This window comes from Sus scrofa, chromosome 1 (assembly GCF_054392235.1).
Source record: "Sus scrofa isolate SSC_HxYL_T2T_F1_AM1 chromosome 1, Sscrofa_HxYL_maternal_Yorkshire_Landrace_v2.0, whole genome shotgun sequence".
NCBI classification, from domain to species: Eukaryota; Metazoa; Chordata; class Mammalia; order Artiodactyla; family Suidae; genus Sus; species Sus scrofa.
This window is the reverse complement of record NC_139383.1, coordinates 266,329,344-266,349,615: the sequence shown is the minus strand read 5'-3', so window position 1 is coordinate 266,349,615 and position 20,272 is coordinate 266,329,344. Positions and strand designations below refer to the sequence as shown.

At 43.5% G+C, this 20,272-nt stretch overlaps 1 long non-coding RNA gene across 3 annotated transcripts in view; it reads right to left on the bottom strand.

The window, feature by feature from the left end:
* The window catches only part of LOC146407169 (uncharacterized), a 190,738-nt gene that overhangs the window by 73,347 nt on the left and 97,119 nt on the right, over positions 1–20,272 (bottom strand). For 2 of the 3 annotated variants that reach the window (XR_014825993.1, XR_014825995.1), the window contains exons 4-5: positions 18,860–19,637; positions 18,035–18,117 (exon numbers count right to left, since the gene is read on the bottom strand). This is a non-coding gene — a long non-coding RNA (uncharacterized LOC146407169). Of the gene's footprint in view, positions 1–15,329; positions 17,790–18,034; positions 18,118–18,859; positions 19,638–20,272 lie in introns of those variants that run through there. The other variant, XR_014825998.1, reaches the window with a different exon arrangement.

The window sequence follows — 20,272 nt, the reverse complement described above, 5'->3', positions numbered from 1 at the left end:
GCAATAGAGACTGTCTAGACTAAGAAGTGTAAAATTTTTATTATATAATCCTTTACTAAGAAGTTTGTCAACCCCTGATTTAAAGGGGAAAAAAAAAATACTGATTTGATGGACTGCATAAAAAAAGAACAAATGTAAGGAAAAAATTTATACCAACTGGGGGGCAAATAGGCAACTGTTAACTCGGAAATAAAAAACTGTACGAGAAAAGAAACGATCATGGGAAACTACTTGGAACTCTGCAGTGACCAATTTTATGATCATAAAAACATAAACTCTGATTCTGAAAAGAAATGAAGAGGTGCATAAAAGGTCTAAATTTTTATCTAATATAGCAGGAATTCAACACAAGCATGCCACTTATAAAGCAACAGGCAACAATATAAGCATACTTGCTAGAAATATAGAGGCATATTCCATAATAAATAGCTAAAAGAGAAGTTCCCACTGTGGATCAGTAGATTAAGAATCCTACTAGTACCCATGAGGATGCAGGTTCAATCCCTGGCCTCATTCAGTGGGTTGAGGATCCGGCATTGCCGCAAGCTGTGGTGTAGGTCGCAGATGCAGCTCTGATTTGATCCCTAGCCTGGGAACTTCCATGTGCCACAGGTGTGGCCCTAAAAAAAAAAGAAATAGCTAAAGGAGTTAAAAAGTGATTTGTCTGGGAGTTCCCATTGTAGTTCAGTGGTTAACGAATCCGACTAGAAACCATGACGTTGTGGGTTCCATCCCTGGCCTTGCTCAGTGGGTTAACGATCCAGCGTTGCCGTGAGCTGTGGGTGTAGGTTGCAGATTTGGCTCGGATCCCGAGTTGCTGTGGCTCTGGCGTAGGCCGGCAGCTACAGCTCTGATTCCACCCTAGCCTGGGAACCTCCATATGCTGCAGGAGCAGTCCAAGAAATGGCTTAAAGACAAAAAAAAAAAAAAAAAAAAAAAAAAAAAAAAAAAAAAAAAAAGGAGTTCCCGTCGTGGCGCAGTGGTTAACGAATCCGACTAGGAACCATGAGGTTGCGGGTTCGGTCCCTGCCCTTGCTCAGTGGGTTAAGGATCCGGCATTGCCGTGAGCTGTGGTGTAGGTTGCAGACGCGGCTCGGATCCTGCGTTGCTATGGCTCTGGTGTAGGCCGGTGGCTACAGCTCCGATTCAGCTCCTAGCCTGGGAACCTCCATATGCCGTGGGAGCGGCCCAAGAAATAGCAACAATAACAACAACAACAACAACAACAAAAAAAGATAAAAGACAAAAAAAAAAAAAGATTTGTCTGATAAGCAGGGCTAAATGAGGTAGGGATTAGTAAACAGGCACTGCTAATTTTCAGTATAAATCTTTCAAGACTTTAAAAAAAAACTGGAAAAAAAACTGGGTACATACATTATTTAACAAAGCAGCAATTTTCAAAAACAAACAATCTCAAAAATTATACAAGATAATAGGTGTTAAGAAGCCCTAAAACCAGAACCCTCCTGCACTGTTGATGGGAATGTAAACTGGTACAGCCACTATGGAGAACAGTTTGGAGATACCTTAGAAATCTATACATAGAACTTCCATATGACCCCGCAATCCCACTCTTGGGTATCTATCCGGACAAAACTCTACTTAAAAGTGACACATGCACCCGCATGTTCATTGCAGCACTATTCACAATAGCCAGGACATGGAAACAACCCAAATGTCCATCGACAGATGATTGGATTCGGAAGATGTGGTATATATACACAATGGAATACTACTCAGCCATAAAAAAGAATTGATATAATGCCATTTGCAGCAACATGGATGGAACTAGAGAATCTCATCCTGAGTGAAATGAGCCAGAAAGACAAAGACAAATACCATATGATCTCACTTATAACTGGAATCTAACATCCAGCACAAATGAACATCTCCTCAGAAAAGAAAATCATGGACTTGGAGAAAAGACTTGCAGCTGCCTGATGGGAGGGGGAGGGAGTGGGAGGGATCGGGAGCTTGGACTTATCAGACACAACTTAGAATAGATATACAAGGAGATCCTGCTGAATAGCATTGAGAACTTTGTCTAGATACTCATGTTGCAACAGAACAAAGGGTGGGGGAAAAAAATGTAATTGTAATGTATGCATGTAAGGATAACCTGACCCCCTTGCTGTACAGTGGGATAATAAAAAAATCTTAAAAATAGAAATAAAAAAAATAAAATCCAGCTATGATCATAAAAAAAAAAAAAAGAATCCCTAAAACCAGATGTTATGATAAAGGATAATGGAGGGGATAAACTATAAATTTACTTCAGTCTTCAGAGAAACTGTTTTTAAGGAGATGAAATTTAAATTGAGAACTTGCCAGCTAGCCATCCAGCCAGTTAAAGCCAAGGGGACTCCCAAGCAAAGGACTAGCCTGTGCAAAGGCGCAGGGTGAGATCAAGCATGATGATTTAATGGATCTGAGTGGACAGGATTGGCTGAGGGTGAGAACTGTTCAGAAACAATCTAGCCGAGACAGCAGGAATGAGACCATGGTGCCACCATGAAGCATCACAAAGGGATTGCTGAATCACTGGCTGATGATACGTGCCATCAATGGACTCAGAAGAATGTGTGGCAAGACTGTGACCAACATTTGGAGCCCACGTCTTCTTTTCATGATTTTTGCCTTAACAACAGACTCCAATCCACAACCTAACAGAAGTTATGTGCAGTCAGAAAGTTGAGCCAGACTGTACCTGTTTTCTCCAGGATGACATGTCAGACTCACCCATAAGCAGTGCGGTGACCTCCCAGTGTCCCTGCTGGCTTTGCAAGCAGCCTGCCTTTCTCACGTAAACTCACGCCCACACCTGCCCATTCCATCCCCTTAATCCCTCTGGGGATTTGGGTACAGGATTCCCCCAAACCTCTTCTCAGATTCCCACCTGCCTCTTTTTAACCGAATCCAAAGTCTTGATCTCTGCCATCACTTGAGGGACTTTCTAAGTGCTCTATTCTTCACCCTCCCATAATTCTGTCTCGAATGTCTCAAAACATCTTCCAAGGAAGGATCCAAGAGATGCTTTCTCCCTATTTTCATGAGGAAAATGGACCCCAGGGGAAGAAATGATTCTCCTCAACATCAGGCAATGAGCTGACTGAGCTGACAGCTGAGCTGACAGCAGAACCGGGGTTGCAAGGCAGCCTGCACCACTTTCGGTTTGTGAGGTCCTCCTTTTAAGAGGCTTCACGAAGAAAACCCTAAACATACACACCTATGGCCAGGAGCCTGAGATTATGAATTTTCAAGATGTGAATCTCCTTTTTGTATCCTTTATTAATAGAGGCCTTTTCATCAATTAAAGACATTGTGATTAATATTTGGGAAAACATGTTCTCCGTTACATTTCACAATTCATGCCCTTGGCTTAACATGTACCCAGACTTAATTATTTTTGTGTAGCACTAATTCTCTGCATATTAACTCTTGCTTCCTTTAGAAGCATCAGAAAACCTCTACATTATTGCTACTCACACTTTCTTGTACTCATTACAAAGATTAATTCCAAGTATTTTTGTTGTACTGGGACAAGGCAGCACTGAATTAATAATGTGCTCTAAACATTAATTTAGTCAGTGGTCCTCAGTCATTCAGTCTCAAAACTCCTTAGCCTTTTAAAAATCAAAGACCCTAATGCTTGTGTTTGTATGAATTTATCTATAAATATTCTTAGAAATAAAAACTGAGAAACTTTAAGAATCATTATTAATTTAAAAATACCAAAAATAAATCCATTACCATTAATATAAATGACATTTTTATTTTTAAAAAATGTATTTAAGGAGTTCCCGTCGTGGCGCAGTGGTTAATGAATCCGACTAGGAATCATGAGGTTGAGGGTTTGATCCCTGGCCTTGCTCAGTGGGTTAAGGATCCGGCGTTGCCATGAGCTGTGGTGTAGGTTGCAGACATGGCTCAGATCCTGCGTTGCTGTGGCTCTGGCGTAGGCCAGTGGTTACAGCTCCAATTGGACCCTAGCCTGGGAACCTCCATATGCCGTGGGAGCGGCCCAAGAAAAGGCAAAAAAGACAAAAAAAAAAAAAAAAAAGTATTTAAAAACAGTACTAAAGTGAGTTCCCTGGTGGTCTAGTGGTTAGGACCTGGCACTTTCACTGCTTGCAGCCTTGGTTAAATCCCTGGTCTGAGAACTGAGATCCCATGTCAAGTACTAAAAAAAGTGGCATTCATTTTACATTTTTGCAAATCGCTTTCATGTTTGGATTAACAGAAGACAGCTGGCTTCTCACATCTGCTTCTTCATTCAGTTTTTTTGTAAATACAATATGCAGCCTGTGGAGAACTCCACTTAGACTGATAAAAGAATGAGCTGGGAGAAGGCCAAACATATGTTGGTATTGTCGGGAAAATAACTTTGACCTCATGGGCACCCTGAAAGGGTTCCAGGGACCTTCAGGAGTCCCAGGACCACAATTTGAGAACCAGTAACTTAATTAAAATTTTAAAAGTTAAATATATTTATTTATTCAAACGCTACTGTTTTCACTTAAGAAGTTTCACTTAATCTTCCCAACCAAGCAAGGAGAAGAGAAGTTTACACCCTATTAAATATAAATAAATGTTTGTTAGTAAGGACACTGGTGAGTTTGTTGTCAAGTAGTTAGACGCATAAGCCATGACTGTGGGACTCTTCGGGTGGACACCCAGTGGTCAAATCGATGTCACTCGAAAGTGTTGGATTTCACTTAAGAAATAGCTCACTCTATTTTGAACAGTCATCTGCGGGCAATTCATTAGGATCCATCATTCATTCAATACTTACCTCAGTTCTATTTCATTGTCTAGAGTATAGATTCCTATTTAAGGAAGCCAGGTATCTTATTTTGGTGCCAATGTGGGGAAGAAAGCAATGCCTTAAACCTGGCATTTGTGGAGCAAAACGATAACCACAGTAATAAAACATGGATTTGCACTTTGCCGAGTGCTGCAGTCGAAGAGAAGGAAGGCGACCACGGCAAAGAACAATGCATTCAGTACAAGGACTGAGGTTGTGCATTAGGATGGAACTGATCTCCAATCCCTTTCTGCCACTTACTAATAGCACGCCCTGGGAAAGTTACCAGATTCTGTGAACTTCAGTATCGTCATTGGTAATATGGGGATGAAAATGCTAGTCTCCCAGGGCCTGGGGGAAGTTCATATAGGATAATGCCTCCAAAGTAGCTACCACTGAGCCCGATCCATAGTGGGAGCCCCTCTTTACATATAAATGCCAGATGGCCCACTGAGGAAGGAAGTAATGTGCTGATTTACATTCAGACACAAGTTCCTTACGTCACTGGTACGCAGACTAGGTACTTTGAATAGTGCTACCTGATATACAGTTCACTTTCCCTGGAATGCCTTTCCATCATCACTATCTAAGATCAATCTATTCTTTAAAGTCCCACTCAAGCTGGAGTGTTTAAAGCTACACCTCCAGGAAATCTATTCATTTCCATTAGAAGAAAATATGCCATTGGTGCTCCCTCTTAACACTACTTAAAGCATGTCTAGCATTAGTGTTCTATATACTCACAGCCTAACTCTCCCAGTAGACTACTTGATGGAAAGACTATGTCTAATATGCCTCTATATCTGCCTTCCTCTCCTCTATACTCTGTACAGGTGCTGGCATACAATAAGTGCCAACTAATGGTCTTAAGCAAACTAAGAGATAAACAGATCTAATCTGATCATGATACCCTCCTGCCCAAACTCCTTCAGTGGCTTCCACTGCACTCAGATTAAAACCAAACTCCCTTCCAGCAGCATTAAGCCAGGTGTGACTATCCTTGTTCATGTCTCCAGCCTCATCTGGCTCTACCTCTCCTTTGCCTTTACATGGATGTCTCTCTGCTGTGTGTCCTTTGAACACATAAAATTCTTTCTGGACTGGGGCCTTCACATATGCTCATCCCTCTTCCTAAAAACCCACTTCCTCCCGTTAGTTTCCTGGTCCACAATTTCTTTTTTCTTCTCTTTTGCCTGCAGCATGCAGAGGTTCCCGGGCCAGGGACTGAACCCACGTCACAGCAGTAACAACACTGGATCCTTAACTGCTACTAGGCCACCAGGGAACTCCTGGTCCACAATTTCCAACATTTCAGGTTTCAACTTAAAAACCACGCCCTCAAGAAGACCCTCTTGGATATCTATCAGTCAGGGCCCCGGCAGGACACAGGTGTCACATACCAAGTAGGCTAAAATGATAATAAAAGGGCTATGTACAAAAGCATGCACAGGGTTTAGGGACACCAACAAGAGATAATGCAGCATCCCACAACTAGCAAAGGTAGGAAGCGATTACCTAGCTCAGGCCTGAAGCAGAAGGGGACAGAACATGTTCCAGAACCTGGAGAGGGAAGTGTAGGAAGAAGCCTAACTTAAAAGTAATGACAGCCTCAGTAGAGGGTCACAACTAAGGAGATCTGGTACAGAAAGGAACTAAAGCAGTGAATACCCCAGCCTCGGTCTTCTCCCACCATCCAAATGGCTAGCCCCCAACTGAAACAGAGGAGCCCTTTCACAGGCAGGCTAGCCTTCAAAGAAGGATGGAGAAGGATGGGAAGAAAGATGATGGTGAACAAAGGCTACCCAGCACACCTCCATTCTCAGGCAGACCCTTCTGCTACTCTGCCTCATAACAATTTGGCTTTTTTCTTCATATTCAGTAACATTTTCACTTTTGTATCTTCTGCTGAATGTCTATAAGCACGTTCAGGTGGTAAATTCCATGGTCATGTAAATTTCCAGTGCAGCATTGTCAGCATCTAGCATATAAGAGATGCTGAATAAATACACTTGGTAGTGAATGTGTGGACACATGCACCAGTCAGAAACATAGTGGCACATAAAATTATGCACGTACACATCTCAAAGGGAGAAACCTCCTCTACAGAATTAAGAAATGCCAGGAAATTTCACATCAAAGTCGATTCAATGAAAACAAAATGCTGCCTAGCATAGAAAATCACTCTAACTTCAAAAAGAGCTGATCGTTTTCTAAGAAGAGAAGAAAAAAAATATCCTTCCTATTAACTTGCTGTGAAAACAGTCTGAGCCAGACTAGATAAACTATCGCTGTATTATACAAAATTGTTATCGTTCCCCAATCCACAACGCAGACTGAAATAAGGTCAAGTGGAAGAATTCCTCCTTTCTTCTAGATAAAATTGGGGGCTCCCGTTCCCCAATTCATAGCTTCAAAAGAAGGCAAGTGCTAGCACACCCTAAATTCCCTCCTCCTGGTCTTGGGGTTTTCTGCACCTTCCAAAAGAAATCTAGATTTCTCTGTGCTTTAGTGATGACATTATGAAGAATACAGACAAAACTTTTACACCTAGTCCTACATATCGCCTGGTAAGTGTATTTTATTGACAGCTGAATCAGATAGCCAAACACAAACGTTCACATTTGCTTCTCCCCTCTATCCCCCAACACATTCACACTTTAATGAGAAGGGGGAAGTCTTGCTTTAGCATTTTACATAATATGATTCCAAACACTTCATCTTTCTTTCGCAGCTCTCAGATGGGTCATGTGCCTCATCCTCTCCAACCATAGGACTCCTGTATGTGAGGCTCCCTTTCCCTGAAGATGCACCCCTCTTTTCTCCAGGTTGTTCTATAAAGATGTGCTAATGTGAATACCTCGATCATAACGTGGTTTTGAGGAATAACCAAGGTAATACGATAATTGAGATCATACTGTAACGCATGTAAAAAACAGTGTCTGGCACAGAGGAAGATCTCAACATGTGCTATCATCATTAATTACTTGCAAATTATCTCTTGGATCTCTAATCAGATTTACTTGCTTCAGAAAGATTTTATGTCCGCTTCCCCAGAATGTGATTGAGTGCTCCAAACATGCTCATTCATGTGACTGGGTAACTTTCCTTCATAGCACTGATTAAAATACACATGATTCAAAATACGGATAACCCCCCCCCCCAAAAAAAAATGGAGTTCCCGTCTTGGCTCAGCAGTTAACAAACCCGACTAGCATCCATGAGGATTCGGCTTCGATCCCTGGCCATGCTCAGTGGGTCAAGGATCCAGCGTTGCCGTGAGCTGTGGTGTGGGTTGCAGATGCGGCTCAGATCCCACATTGCTGTGGCCCTGCGTAGGCTGGCAGCTACAGCTCAGATTAGACCCCTAGCCTGGGAACCTCCATATGCCTCAGGTGCGGCCCTAAAAAGACAAAAAGACAAAAACAAATATGGATAACCCTTGAACAATTTGGAGGGTTAGGGGTGCCAACCCTCTGTGCAGTTGAAAATCTGAGTACAACTTGTCTTCTGCCCACCACTCCCATGTCCATAGTCTTTCTGTACCTGCAATGCCACATCCTTGGATTCAACCAACCGCAGACCATGTAGTACTATAGCATTTTTTAAATCTTCATGTAGGAGTTCCCTTGTGCACAGTGCGTAATGATCTGGCACTGTCATTGCTGAGGCTTGGGTCTCCGCTGTGGCACAGGTTCTGTCCTTGGTCTAGAAACTTCTACATGCCACAGCCACAGCCAAAAAAAAAAAAAAAAAAAAAAAAAAATCTGCATGTAAGTGGTCCATACAGCCAAATAACCATATAGTCAAAACAACAAAGCTGTGTTCAAGGGTCAACTGTAATCATAAAATAATGTATGTGGCCCTAAATAGGCCAAAAAAAAAAAATCTGTGAAGATCTAAACGGTAAATGAATTTGTCGTTGGTCACCACTGCATTCCTAGTTTATAGGAAAATGTTTTACACATAGTGCTCAAAATACATGTTAAATGAAAAGGTGAACAAACAACCTCGCCTCCTCTACGGCACAGTAGTCACCACCCCCTTCCACGTTTTTTTTCGTGTTCATTATTTTAAAGACTCTAAAGGTAAATATGCTGAGGTTCTAACCCTCAGTGGACGTTACGTGGAGATGGAGACTTAGGAGGTAATTAGATTTAGATGAGGTCATGAGGGTGGGGTCCTTATGCTGGGATTAGCGCTCTTCTAACAAGAGAACAGAGAGCTTGCTCTCTTTCTCTCTGCCATGCGAGGCACGGCAAGAAGGTGGCCATCTGCAACGCAGGAAGGGAGCTCTCATCAGAAGCCAACCTTGGTGGCACCCTAATCTTAGACCTTCCAGCCTCCAGAGAGGTAAGAAACACATGTCTGCTGGCTAAACCCCCTAGCCTGTGGTGTTTCGTTACAGCAGCTGGGGCCAACTAATACAGTCTCCTACGGGCACGAGTGGAGCTGGGGGATACTCTGCTACACTCATGAGGCCTCAGTCTTATTTTTTTTTTTAATTTTTTTTTTTTTTGTTGTTGTTGTTGTTGTTGCTATTTCTTGGGCCGCTCCCGCGGCATATGGAGGTTCCCAGGCTAGGGGTCAAATCGGAGCTGCAGCCACCAGCCTACGCCAGAGCCACAGCAACACAGGATCCGAGCCGCGTCTGCAACCTACACCACAGCTCACGGCAACGCCGGATTGTTAACCCACTGAGCAAGGGCAGGGACCGAACCCGCAACCTCATGGTTCCTAGTCGGATTCGTTAACCACTGCGCCACGACGGGAACTCCGCCTCAGTCTTATTTATAGTTTCCTGCACAATTATTAAAACTAATTGTTAAAGCACAGTTCTGAGAGAGAGTATGTGGAGAAAATGCTTTATGTTCACCATACTATTTCTTCCTGGACGGAAAGGCTACGTTTCTCAGCCTCCCCTGCACTTACACTGGGGTTATATGATTGGGCTCTGGCTGAGAGAACTGCAGGCAGCAATGACCTAAGCTACTCCCAGGCCCGACTCATAGATTTCCCATGGGCAACCTCCCAACACTGTCTTCCCTCTTCACAGGCCACAAGGGCCACCTGTCTCCCACCAGCTTCACTAAGGGAAATGCTGATCTTATTCAGTCCCTGATAGTCCAGGGCTAACTTGCCACTGCTGCAAATCCTAGTAATAGCTAACTAGTACAAAGAGGCAGAGCAGAACATTGCAGAAGAAAGGAAGAGACCAAGAGTTTGAGGCTCCACCCCATGATTTTGCTTATTACCTGGAAAACTGGACTGAGCTCTGCCATATGTCCCTCTTTCGCACACCTACAAACAGCTCCAAAGGCAATGGTAAATCACATTATTTTATTGAAGAATTTATTGGGTGGTACAAAATGGATTATATATAGAGTGACCATATGTGTTAGGGTTTGGCTAGGACAGTGCCCATTTAGACCTACTGTCCCAGTGTTATTCAATGTAGTTACTAAGAGAAGAGCCCCCTTTGTTTCTCAGACATCCTGGTTTAAACAATTAATAATAGAGTAAGCTAGATATATCACATACAACGTATAGCAACTCTTACCAGACATCTCTCTGTTCATACTATTCTCCTTTCATCTCAAGACCCCACCATTCCCCCCACATCTTCCCTGGAGCCCTTTACTGGATCCTCTGTACCCAGTTCAGTAGCTGAGACAGAGCTCAGAGAAATATGCCAGCTCCTACTGCCTCATCATCTTTCATTGCTTCAAACTAGCCACATGGCTCCACCCTCTCTGCAAGGGAAACAAATTGAAGACTTCACAGCAATCTTACGTCCTCAGAAACAAAAACAAATTAGAAAGTACAAATAAAGGTTTAACAAAACGTCTTTGCCTTCTCCACAGCAAAGTGACTATTCATCAACCTCAAAGCACTATTCCTTGACAAAAGTGGGTGACATTGTGAATGGGAAAAATGACAACTGATTGATAAACTACCTCTAGACTGGGCAACTGTGAATGAACTATGAATACCTGGTGGAAAGCCACAGACCTGGGCTTCTCATGGTGTTGGATCTAGAAGCTGTGAAAACAGATATTGGTTCCAATGGAGCTTGGGGCTTTTCAACCAGAGTGGCCCCTATACCCAAATGTGTAGTCTCATTACAAAGACAAATGTAATACCTGTGTTCTTGGGGGGAGGGAGGAAACAGCTCTTAAACTCAATGAAGACTCCCAGTGAAGAGACTCAGAGTCTGTAAGAGAAATGAAGTCCTTTTATTTTAAACTACACCTAATTAATTACCTCTCAGTTCCAATGCAGCAGGGGCTGCAACATCCACGATGTTGTTTTGTTTTGTTTTGTTTTGTTTGCCTTTTCCAGAGCCGCTCCTGCGGCATATGGAGATTCCCAGGCTAGGGGTCTAATCGGAGCTGTAGCCGCCGGCCTACACCACAGCCACAGCAACGTAGGATCTGAGCCGCCGCTGCGACCTACACCACAGCTCACGGCAATGCCAGATCCTTAACCCACTGAACAAGGCCAGGGATCGAATCCGCCACCTCATGATTCCTAGTCGGATTCGTTAACCACTGTGCCACGACGGGAACTCCCCACGATGTTTTAAATGTATTAACTTTGGGGCTTTTTCTCTTCTCCTCAAAAGAGCTTATTAAGCTCCATGATATCAAAGCAAGAAAAATAGGAAAGGCAAAGCTACGTGGCTGTGGGGGTGGGGTTCCCCTGGTCCCGTGACGTCCAGGAGAGCTAAGCCAGTTTTGTTCAGCCTGGATGCTCCAAGGAGCACTCACAGGGAAGCCAAAGACAGGACCCCAGGGGAAGAGCTCACCGCCAATAGCACCTTGCAAAGCCACGCCTGGGCCCCAGCTGGCTCAGGGCGAAGGAAGCATCTTCTAAGGTTTTGCCAAACTGACAGAGGAACCCCTTGTACTGATATCTTATGCTCTCTCAGTTCCCCTAGAAGATTTTCAGCCTGGCCAGCAATTTGTCAGCTATGCCAACATCTTCTGACGAGAAGGACAGAAGGGGATACCCCAGAAAGCAACTTTATAGATCAAGAGAAAAAGGGCACACAGCCTCTGTGGGCTGCTTTCAGAGAGAGAAACAATTTTATTTCTTATATATTCCACATTCCCTGGAAAGAGGTAGTGAAAAAGAGTACATGGTACTCAGATAAGGAAACAACAGATTTCCTATGACCTACAGGAAACTACATATGTTTTAAAAGAAACGACAGTATGTTATTATTTAGTATGATCCCAAGTATTACTGGGGTCTCCCCTGTGGATACAGATGAAGGGTTGTTTCTAGCATCTTCTTACAAAAAGCAATACATATTCATTACAAACAATTTGGGACAAACAATAAAATATGTAACATGAAAATAAAAGAGATAAACATACTTAGAAAAATTGCATCTTGGAAGTTAAACCAAGGAGGGCATAAGGACAAATGGAGAAAGAGGGAAAGATCCTGGGAGGAGAGCAAGAGGAGGAAAGGAAGGGGAGAATAAATGCCTTTGGTGAAATGACCACGGACGATGGAGGAAGAGTTTTGTTACCTGGCTATGCATCCAGTGCTTTATTTAGCTAGATTAGCATCTAACACTTCAAGTCAACAGAAGAAAGGTTCAGATCTTTGCTACAAATGTAAACCAAGCGCCCCCTATATATACCAAGAGGTGTTCTAAGTTGTTTTAAACACATCCATCTCTTAACCGCCCTAAACGGGAATATGACTGTTGTTATATTACCAATGAAAACGACAGTGTCTTGGGATGACTAAGTAGACCCCCTTTCAAAGGTTACCAGCATCTTACTATGAGTGCTCAACAAATGTTTGTTCTGAGCAGAAGGAAGGGGTACGGGGTTTGATGTCAGGTCTGTGTTTCCAGGCCACTTCTCCGAACCCTTCCCCAAGCACCTGCACTCCTCCACAGCCTCACTGCGGACACCTTTCCCAGTGTTCCCACTCACATTTTTGGCATTTTCAGTCTGCCAATACTACCATCTCTGCACAGCTGAAAGCTGGATATTCAGAAGGCAAGGTTAGGTTGAGGCTTCTTTGTTTTTCCCAGTAAAAATAACAGCCACAAAAAATAAATTGGTGCATTCTGCTGTGGTTCACATGTTTTCTCTTTTGCTTGGCCCTTCACAACTGAAAATACACAGCACTGCACAGCTTAAGCACCTGTTCAATTTGAATAGTTTACTCCAGGATTAAATCGATTTTTACTTCAAAACCAAGACACACCAAGCTTCAAATTTCGTAGAAATTGAAAAAAAAAAAGCCTACTTTAAAGAGAAAAGAAAAGGTCACTTCCTGATTTTGCTAACATCAGGAAACAACACTTCAGGACATCTTTCAGTGTCAACCTCCACCCCCAGTGAAGTCCAAAAATCTAACACAATCATAGAACAGAGGTTGGACTTCACATGAAAAAAGTTTGAATAACTCAGAAATGAGCCATCCTTCTCTTCAAACATAACAGATCCCAGACTAAAAAGTTTCCAAATTTCTGTCTCTTCCTCTCTACACCTTCTTTTTCTCCTTTTCTCCAAGTTAACATTTGTTCATCTAATTCTTTATTCACCAAATAGGTTCCAAGAATTCATCAATGTCCTTAGACATCTCTATTCAGGGTTCCTCTCCGCTTCTACTTCTAGATGTGTGTACCCATATGCTCATATACCAGGAGGCCAGGACAGAGGGAGGCAGAGAGCCAGGAATCCAGAGGCTGGATGACAGCAAGAGGGAAGGGGCCAAGGAGAGGAACAGGCCTGGGATCTCTTTTCTAGGACAGGCTCGTGTTTAGACCTCATTTATGAAAACTTTTTAAATGGTGGTTTCCCCAATATTATGTATTTAAAATGGATCTGTTAGGTAGACATAGAGCTTAAACATTTATTGGGGGCTAGCTAGGTGTGGACATGCACAAATCACTTCCTCCAGGGACATGCTGTGTTCTCAAGGCGATGACAGTGTATCTGGGGAGACAGAGCCTTAGGTAGCTACCTAGGGTACAGGTCATATAATCACATAGGGTTACAGCAACTTGCTCTGCCATCAGGCAGACCTGTGTTGGAATGTCAGCCCCATCACTGACTAAGAGTGAAAACTTGGAAAAGCCATTTGGCAGCTCCTAAGTTTCCTTATCTGCCAATGGGAATAATAGTACTCATGGAATAATCGCAAAAATTAAGTGAGATTATTAATGTAGTGTGTGTATAAGTGTAATGAGCTTATTAAATACAGGTGATGGTTAATCACACAATTATTATTATTATTGTCATTAATGATTAGAGGTAGAAGTATGCTATGAAACCCTCCAGAGAAAAGAAGGACTCATTTCTTACTGGAAGTTGGGGGTAGAAGCTCAGAGAAGAGACAATATCTGAAGAGCAACTCTGGAAACAACCGTGTTGAGCTGCTGAAGGAAGAGACACAAGATCTGATGTTGCAGTGAGGATGCTCCCTGCATAGAAGCAGGGTCAGGGGAGGGCGTGGCAGGCCAGGGGGTCAGCATACACTGCACCTGGAGTGGTGGCAAGGTTTCAGTGGGATCAGAGGCTGAAAATGAAGCTTAGGGGATGGCCAGGGAGGCCTTGAAAGGAAATGCGACCAGGGTTTCCGTGGGCAAGGGGAGATGCCAAAAGATTTTACATTGGGAAAGAATGACAGTGAAATGACCTATGGAGTTTGGATGGATTTTTATTCATTAAACTACTGTAGCCATCAAAGAGTTCACCTCAAGGAAGCCTCATGGAGAGGGATGGAAGAGCTTGAGTTTCCCCACTGTGCAGAGGACAATGCCCTGAGCCATCTATTATTAATCAGACATATTATATTATAATTACTTATTTAATTACCCAGCTCACTCACCTGATCATGAGCTCCAGGAGGGCAGGATGATGTCTGCCGTGTTTGCTGTTACAGTGACAGTGTCCAGTACACAGTAAGCTCCCAGACGCCCAATGGATGATGGACCATAGAACACATTATCCTCTATTTTCTCATATCTACATTTTATTGATATGGAAAGATCTTTAGTCAGCCTGCAAAAGGTGCAGGCTCATCTCTCCTTCTTGAAGGACAACTGAGCTCTTAAGGACCATATAACTTAGGAGGACTCGAGTCCTTCAACTTTACTGGAAGACGCCAGAGGCTAGGGAAGTAAAGTTCCTTTTTTCCCTTGAACTTCTCACTTCCCAAGTTATTTATCATCAGCTCTGCTTCACTGAAAATCATAACATTTCTTTTTAAATACTGCAGTAGTTTTGCTTGTTAAAATGGATCTTAACGCTAATGCATTACAAAGCCACACTTTAAATTCATAGAGAACAATCTCTGCCATTTGAGAATATGTTACACAGATCTTCCTCGACCTGGGATGGAATGACATCCTGATAAACCCACTGTAAATTGAAAGTCAAAAATGCACTTAATACACCTAAGCTACCAAACATCACAGGTTAGCCTAGCCTACCCTAAACATGCTCAGAACTCTTACATTAGCCTACAGTTGTGCAAAATCACCCGACAAAGCCTATTTTATAATAAATGCTGAAAATCTCATCCATTTATTGAAAACCATATCACAAGTGAAAAACAAAATAGTTGTTTCCCTGGTGACCATGGGGCAGACTGGGAGCCGCAACTGCCACTGCCCAGCAACCAGGAAGGGGCACCGCATATGGGAGCCAGGGAAGAGGTCAAAATTCAAAACTCGAAGTACAGTTTCCACTGAGTTTGTACCACTTTCACACCATTGTCTAGTCAAAAAAGTGTAAGTTGAATTATCAAGTTAGAGACGGTATATTTCAAAGCATCTATACAAGCAACAAAGAGTCCACTTCTCCTTTTGAACTCGACTACTTTTAATGATCAGAGAGTTATGCAACCCAATGTGTTTTCTTCTCTGCCCTGGTTATCAGAAAGCTGAGAGGTATATATGTTGTGCTCAATGGCTGAAACCACCATTAGCCAGGGTTTCTTAATCCACTCACTTTACACTCTACTTTTATATGCCTTGTTTCAATGGCTTCAGTTCTTATATATCTATGCATTTCTTTTAAGTTGCTTCAAACTTTTTAGACAGGAATAACGTGTGTATTCTATACATCCATGCATATATGTGTGTGTTTATTATCTATTAGTTATAAGCACACACATACATCCAATACTGGATGTGTATCTATCTATATATTTCCCAGCTGTCTTGGGCCACACCTTACTCTCAGCTCTCTCGGTCTCACTGAACATGACTTAGTCATGTAAATATGAATGAAGATTTTAGAGGAGAGTCTTAGGAAACACATTTCTGTTCTTCTCTCCAGGTCCTTTCTTTGGTTATTCTGTCTTGAATTTATTTTAATACACTAAACCAGGGATCAACAAAATTTTCTACTAAAGAACTAGACAGTAATAGTTTAGATTTAATGGGCCAGGAGGTCTCGGTTGCAGCTACCACTGCTGTAATGCACACAGAGCCACAGACAGTGTATAAACAAACGTGCATGACTTTGTTTAAATAAAACTTATTTATAAAAATAGGTGGCAGGTTGGATTTGGCCAGTGACCACAGTTTGCTGGTTCTGCCCTAAACCCTCTACCATTATATCTGTCGTCACTGGATCCTCTCAGCAAAGTGTCACTCTGGCCAACTCCAATGTCCAATCTATCCAGGATAGTTGGCCTCAGCAAAACTGAGGCCTCTCCAGTTAAAGGGACAGGACCCTTTAGCAGCCAGTTTCACTGCATGTTTCATTGCTTGAAAACAACCTAGGGTTTTTTCCTCTCTCATATAACAGTAGTTTTAAAATACTATTTATTTTTCCTATATACAGTGATCACCACAAGAGAACTTTAGATAAATGCGGCAAATACGACTCCATCTTCAAAAGCAATATCTTTGCAGCCTATAGCCGCATTTGAGGTTAGAAAGAGGGCCCAACCAAGGGATAGGAAAAATAAGTCTTCATGCCAACATTCCCCTCTTCATGAGCCCTCGCTTTTCTCAGCTGCACTACAGGGTAGGGTTTTACCTGCCCAAAGGCCAGCATCTGGATCAGATGATCCTGTATAGGTTCTTTCTGGAAGCTGGACAGGTTTTCTCTAAACTCATGATTTCCAAATGGTCTCAGAATTACAATTCCCTTGGGTGCTTGTTAAAACACAGATTACCAGAACTCAGCCTGAGTTTCTGATTCAGTTGCTCTATGGTGGAGCCCAAGAATTTGTAGCGCTACCAAGTTGTGCTCTTGCAGGTTCAGGGATCACACTTTGGGAACAAAGAATCTGTCTACACTTAGAGATATCACAGTCCCTCTTATGGCGAGGCAATGGCAGGGGAGGGGCTCCTACAGCTGGTTCCTCATTTTTTCAAAATGGGGTTCCTTCTTGAAGGGATAAGAGATTAGTCCTGTTTGTCCACTGAGTCTCAGCTGCTACAGTCACCACTTGGCAACTAATTACAGGCTGAACAGGGGCTGGTGGTGACTCTCATGGAGCCATGGTGGAATGTAAAAGCCAATGGGTGAGCCATCTGGAGAAGGACAGGGCCAAGGGGGACCACTGAGAAGGGAGAGGCAAATATGCCATCACACGATTCCTTTGCATAAGCCAACTTTCTAGAACTTTCTCTTTCCATAAACATAAAATCAACACAATCATGGACTGAAGTTTGACCATACAGAGGCCCAGCACCAAGTAATGCAGGGAATCAGATGAAGACTGGAAAAATACAGACAGCCTTCAAGAATTCTCAGTCCAACAGGGAAGGCAAAACTCACACATGTTCACACTTGACAGACATCAAGACAAGTAGATAATGAGAGGCAATATTATGTGGCATGAAGACAGAGGGCTGTGGAGTAAGGATGCAGGTGGACGGGAAAGGCCTGGGCAGCTTTCCTGGAGGACTGGGCCAGGCTGGGGGCCTCGAGGGTAGGAAGGCTCCAAAGCAGTGGAAAATAAGGAGTACACAGGAGAAGCCCGAGTGTGCCTGGAACTGAGCAGAGAGGGGATGAGAATGAGCACAGGAACTTCTGATGGTGTCTCTACCCCTCCTCAGGGAAACTCTCTCACATTATATCCACTCCTTTGTCTCAGTTTCCTGATTTGAGGATGAAGGGTTTTGAGCTAAATCACAAGTTTCCAGATTTTGCTCCATGTTGGAGAGACCCCAGGGCATTAAATGGTGAATGAGCAGTCGGGGCTCAGCCTCCTCAAAAGGGAGTGCCTTTTTATACTCACTGTGCAGTGTCGCTTCCAGAAAGGATTTGAAAATCTCTCAACAAGTAACTCTACAGAAGCTCTTTCATTGATTCTCTGGGTGACTGGATAGAGAGGGGAAAGAAGGCAGTTAGCGCCAGGGATGGGCCACCAGGAGGGCTGGGCGAGCCTCTGCCCAGCTTGACAGGAGAGAAGAGTTTAGAACAATGGTGGTGAGAATTAGGGAACCACTGATGATTCTTGAGGGGAGGAGTGCCAAAGGGAGAGGAGTGAAATTGGGCCAACAAGCAGCTAGGGAAGCAACCTGATCTGAAAATCTCAACTGCTCAGAAGGTTCTGAGTAAAAACAAAGGGTGATTTTTCCCCCTTGTCAGCCTTCCCTCCCAGGACACTGTACTATATGCAAAACGTGTAACTGTAAGACAAACATTTTTTTCCACTGCCCTTCTGAGCCTCATGGGCCTTCAGGAAGACCTGCACTTCAAGCAAAGCCTTTTTATTTTTCAACACCCACAGCTTCCATTCAACAATCAGAAGTTTTCCACTTTCATCAAAGAGACTGCAGAGAGAGGCCAAGGGAGCAGCCTGTTCTCAGCAGCTCCGGGCAGACAACAGAGCCCCCTGCTACCCACTCACTGTCCGTGCCCACCACAGGACACGGCCAGGTACACACCCGCCCCCAAACACAGGCTGACTTCATTCCCACCTCAGTGACAGATCAAATGAACACGTGCACCCACTTCTTCCAAAACCTAGCCCAACCTGGGATCGAGGGGATCTTAGCTTGCTTGACTGTAAAATGGGTACACTTTATTCCATGCTATTTAGCCCAATAAAACAATTTACCTCTTGATGGTTCTTCCATCTCCAGGATCTATGATTTTATGGATTCACTGGGAAGGAATATCCAGACCACCTCCTACAGTGACCCAACTCGGCTGATGCTCAGCAGCTTGGGACATCTGCGAGGGCAGCAGTGGTAAAAATCCAAGCTTGGCTTTAGACACAGGGCATTTCCTTTGAAGGATCTGGGATTTCTGCTGGCTCTCAGAGATACATGGCAGCCAAAAGTGAGCAGAAAGGGGAGGGGTGCAATAAAGAACAGGGTACTTCCAAATGAAGTTTTCAGAGTTACACCCGGAGGCACCAACTATGCAGTGATTCACTTTTTAAATGGTATTTTGAAATGGAGATCATTAGTGACCACAGATGTGACCAGCTCTGTCCTCCAGAAAATCCATTCTTTCTAAATTCCAGACCATTTGGAATGTTTAACCAGAATGGTGCAACACCATCTGCCAAGTCTATTCCCATTCACAGAGTTCTCTTATATCACTAACTCATTTGACCTTCACAGTGGCTGTCCGTGCAGATGGGGAAAAGAGGCGGGGTGGAATGATTTAGACAAGGACCCAAGACCAACGAGGGGGTAGGGCTGAGACAGGCCCTCAGGTTTTCATCCTTCCAGTGCAAAGACACGTTGAATGATTTAGTGTGCGTTCAGAGGCCAGCCAGGGATGGCTTGTGCACCCAAGGCATTTCATTGATCAACATCTGCAACTTTGACAGAGACTCTGTTTATCCTCTCTGATCCTCAATTTTCCCATCTGGAAAAAAGAAATATCTGCCTCGGAGGGCAGAGGTGAGACAACTTCTAAATCTCCTAGCACTGTGCTGGAAACAGAGGATGATCGTTCAACTGTAGTAGTCTCTCTCTCACACTCACACACACACATCACAAACACGCACCTCCTGTCATGAAGGCAAACCACACATGCACAGCATACACGTGCCACACACCCACCACCTACAGGCACAGCACATGCACACACCACAGAGGAACCCCCCACACACATTCTGCACCATTACCACTTCCCCACCCCCACCCTCACTGCCAATTCCTTCCCCTTTTTCTGAGGTTTACAGCAAGTCCAAGTTTATCTGCAAATTTAACAGACTGCAATACACTCTGCAGGAACTTCTGTACAAAAGATCAGTGTTTCTGAAAAGGGTCTTCAAAAGATCAGTGATACTCAGAAAGTATCTCTGAATCTGTTCCCGAATTTCATACCGCCATAAGCTTGTTACCCTTTGGATAAATCTCCAGATTTGTGGGCTCTTCCTTCCCAGATATCTAGTAGTATTTCCAGTTTTTAGCAGGAGCCAATATCATCAATTCTTCTGGTCACTCTACTGCAGCCCAAGGAAGCTAGTCTCCCCAAGGCCCAGCAAAGAGACATTTTCTGATGAGCACCTCTG